The following is a 4,802-nucleotide window of genomic DNA, read 5'->3' on the forward strand; positions in this document are numbered from 1 at the left end:
TCTAAGACCACATAAATGCAGACATTTGCTTGGTTTTTTTTTTTCGCGTATATATACAACATATAGCCGCGCTTGTAAAGCAGTGCATCAAGAACTAAAACTGATGCTAATATATGCAACGTCGCCAAGCCTTACATTCGCTCGTGCTATAGCATTAATAGAACAATTGGACACGATGACATTTTTTTGACGTAAAGACAAAAAAATAGAAAAAGTGGGAAAACCAAGACAACTCAAAATAACGCGGCAAATCATTATAACATCGTCCTTAAGCATGCATGAAAAAAGAAAAAAATATGAAATATAAATATTTTAGTACACCAAGAGCTATGCGCAGCCTTATGCAACATAGCTACCTTTAGGCTCTGACAGTTTCTTCGCCAGTGTAAATAATATGTTGCTGCTTTTAAATGCGAAGCATTTCTTTTCTCCTTGCTGCAGACACTCCGAGTTTCTATCTATCTATCTATCTATCTATCTATCTATCTATCTATCTATCTATCTATCTATCTATCTATCTATCTATCTATCTATCTATATCTGGCTGCTCTCGTTACCACCCCCTGAACTTGGGGCAGACCCAATATAGTATGGAAGGGTAAGAGGATTCAAAGAGTATGACTGTCTGGTCATAAAATGAAAAATGTGAAAATTCTGTTGCGTATGATGTCAAACCCTTTCCTCCAGACAAGTGTTGCGCATACTCGTATACCACAGGCCGTGGTATGCGAATATGCGCCACAGGTGTTTGACAGTTTATATATATCGAGGAATGGCAAGAACGGAGATTGGTAATTTAAATACGAGAGCCTTAAGAAAAAACGGGCATCGACATCGTTGGCCCGATGAATTCAAAGAATATAAGTTATGGTTCCACCAGGAATTGAACCCAAGCATTCTGCATGTCAGTCAAGCAATCTACCGCAGAGCCACGCCAGGTCTCGTAACTCCTTTGGAAAAAGACCTTATGCAGGTGTAATGTCGGTGAAAGACCAATTGTGTTTGTAGTTCTGTCCATGTATATTTATAAGCATTACATGTGTACTGCAATGATACAGGCGTCACGTCTGGTTAGCGTCCATTGCAGTTAAGCACCATCCGCTAAAGTTTGTATACGTAGCACTATTTAGGTGTATACCATCCTCGAAAGTATAATATCTACATTTCAGCTTAGCATTTAATGTCGTAGCTGCTCTCAGCATGGTTACGCAACTGTAAACAACTGGTTGTACAAAACATGTGTGACTGTTGAACATACATGCCTGTGCGTGCCACATTCGTATACATATGTTAAGCGTCATTTGGTAACGTTTCGCTCAACAAAAAATTACCCGCAGTCACCTTCCCTCCGCATGCTTGAAATGACATCGGTTCCCATATTATGCGTGGATTGCCGAATTCTTTTTCTTCACAGAAACGTTTGCAAAACATCACTAACTTGAAGCAGTTTTATGGCCACTGGTTGGTGGGAGGAATGCGCCTCGGCGTCTGCTTACCATCGGCGTGCTCTGGCAAAGACCTCAAGTACATGGTGGACAAATGTAAGCAAGCGCACACCCATAACTTTCAAGCACGCAACTTTGTCGTAAGTAATGCTGAGCAGAAAGGAAGTGAAGTGCTTTGCGTTTTGTACGCCCAGTTGCCAAGCCCTTGAAGATAAACACAAAAATCAGTGCCTGTGCTGTAGACAAGTTCGTGACATTCACTAACCTGCAGCTGTTCATGATGTAAGTACGCTTTCATATCTCGGATGCTTGCATTATGTCTTATCGTTGTTGTTGTTGTTGTTGTTGTTGCTGTTGTTGTTGTTGTTGTTTTAGGAAGCGAAAAGTAGCAGCTTCCTTGAGACTAAACAAAGCACAAGCTTAGGGGAAGATGGAGGCTTATTTACGAGAAAGCGTTGAACACGTTGGCTCCGTCGAGATTCCTTGTTCGACTATTTCTCATCGCTTCATATAAATGAAATGGAGAAGAAAGCTACAGAGAGAAAGAAAAAAAAAACAGTATCTGATCGTACAGGGAAGCTTAAGCTAAAAATTGGTTGCACAGTCACGAAGGATTGTATAATCTATGTGGGCACCACCATCTGGGTCTGGTTAGCTCATGTATTGTTGTTTGTGCATATTGCGACGTGAATTAAAAAAAATCACAGCATATCCATGGAGTGAATGCTGATGGGTGGGGCAAAGTGTCCGTCCATCCATTCGTCCGTGTGTCCATTCGTCCGTGCATGCGTCCATGCCTCCGAAGAGTTGGTGCGTCCGATGGCACGAAGAGTTGTCTGCGCATGCCCAGACATTAAGCGATACGTATACGCGTATGACTCTACGTGAGAGATAACTGCTAAGCTATTGGATTTCTGCTTTATGCAAGTTAACCGGTGGTTGGCTCACGCATGCGATAACACTATTATGGATGTGCCATACATCAACCATTACACGCGTTTCTTCTGAAGCCGACTCCCCCGCGTGCCGGATTCATAGGTATCGCCCAAGAAGGTTAAAAAAATCGCTCAAGTGGAAACTCCCGCAATGTCTTGCCAGCAAAAGTGAAGGGAACCCCTGCTCTTTTCTGGTGGTACCTATGTATATATCGAGTAATTTTGATCTGTTAGTTAATTACAAAATGAAATGTAGTTGTTCACGATTGAATAACCAATTGAACCAGTATTGGTGACTTTATTGCCAATAACTCTTGCAAAGTATTCGAGGCTTACTACAAAAAACTGGTAACACCAATACATTCTTCGAGGTGTATCTGACCCGAAAAAGTCGGAACATTAAACTCGTTGGGCGTGCAACGAAAGCGTCCAGTTTCCTTCGCCGAACGCCAAGAGTAGTTTATCGTGCCCTTCTTAAGAAGGCGGCCGCAGCCATAATTTTTAGGAGGGCACAGCTTCCCTTCTGAGCAATAACTTTCACTCCACTATTTAAAAAAAAAATCTCCTTGGTATCGCATATCACAGACAATTCATTTTTTCGCCTTTGTGCGCATTTGCAGTTGTTAGTTGGCGCTTGCGGTGTCTTGACTTCTCTCTTGTGTCCGTGTTTTGCACGTCCACTGTCTTTTAGCCTGAATGAATACGTGCCAACTAGCTCAGCTCCGTGTCATTCTAATCTCTCTATACCCTTCTGCCGACGCGTTTTGCGTGCATATGTTTGTGTAGTGTTAGTGCGTGTCCGTAGCCAGGGGAGTGCCCTAGGCCCCCTCGCCCCAAATTCTGATTGAGGGTGAATTTACCCGTAAACAAGTAGTGAAAATAGCTGTTTTTCGAAAATAGCCAAGGTCCTCAGCAATTGCCCCCCCCCCCCCCCCCCAGTTTCCCCGGAAAAAGGTTTTTGGCTACGGGCCTGCGTTAAATCCCACGCTTCTTTTTCGTTATCATAACCGCATGACGCGCGCCATTCGTGTGTGCCATCACGTATCGATTAGTGAACGCACTGTGCACGCCCACACCTTATTTCACATACAGACTCTTGCTTCATGATGCATATGTCGGTGTGCGAGTCAGGCGGAAAAGCGATCCTCTTTGGAAGGAAAATATCGATAATTTTCCGAAAATGCCTTTCATTTAATGCCCATGAGCCCGGTATACAACTACTCAAGCCTTTGTACCCTGCTTACGATGCGGCGGTGAGGCTAGGCCCCCCCCCCCCCCCCTCCCTCCCTAGGTGGAAGCGGCCCGTGATCCTACGCCTATAGAATGGGGATGGAATCTTTCAGGACCCCAAAAATGTTTTTCATCCATTCATCGATTTTGCGCCTTGGAACTGTTGTCACCATTTAAAAGTGATTACATGTAATCATGCACTCTGTGATCAATTCACACAACGAAAGTGGCATGTCTTTTAGCCACGGGAAGTTGATAGAACTGCGACAGTGTGCCATCATTTTTTGTGAGCTTTGGAACCAGATTTCAAAGAAGGGAAGGGGTGATGAGGAAAGTTCTTTTCACTGACTGAGCATGAAATGGGAGTCTCTGCGTTCTTCCCGTGGAAGCTGAAAACTGCCACTTGATTTATGAAAGAAATTAGTATATAAGATCCTCATGCTGGAACCTATTCACTTTAAGACACCTTTCTAACTTGTCTGTCCGCGCTTCCCTTTACAGATGCCTGTTGGGCGTTCTCGGTTTACTCTTGCTGTCAGCATCAACGTTGGAATTATGGCTCATATTTTGTCACAGAGGATCCAGGAAGGACCTTGAAAAACGTGAGCTACTACTCACTACTCTAATTTGGTGTCTGATAACGATGACGCTCATGTTGATTCGACATTATCTATGTTGCAATTTCATTATCCCAATGAAGCTTACTTATATTTCTTCCAACTTTCTTGTGCATCCTTTTGAATGCTATGTCAGTATTTTAAAAAATGTGGTGTCAGCGTCGGCGGCACTGACCGTAAGCGAAAAATTGGGGTGGCTGCAAAAAAATGGAAATTGGGCACCGTGGCGGAATCGAATCCAGGCAGTTTTTCTAACGGACCAGTATTCTACCGCAGAGCCATGCCAATGCTTCAAAGTGGTCAAGAAAAAGACTTATACAGGAGTCATATGTAGTGAGGAGAGAGTGTAACAGGCGTAGTATTGAGTGGCAGAGCCGCACCGGGTGCCAAACCCGTGAATTTCTTAGCGAGTGAGTCGTTTGACACTGCCCACCGATTGCGATGTGCTCAACAATTATAATAATATTATATCATCATTACGCCATCAACCAAATGTGTAGCTACAAGGATGCGCGTATTGCTTTTAGGACGCGTAATGGCTGGTAGCTATACTTCGCTACTTCGAAAAATACTGA

This window comes from Rhipicephalus microplus, chromosome X, assembly GCF_043290135.1.
Source record: "Rhipicephalus microplus isolate Deutch F79 chromosome X, USDA_Rmic, whole genome shotgun sequence".
NCBI lineage: Eukaryota > Metazoa > Arthropoda > Arachnida > Ixodida > Ixodidae > Rhipicephalus > Rhipicephalus microplus.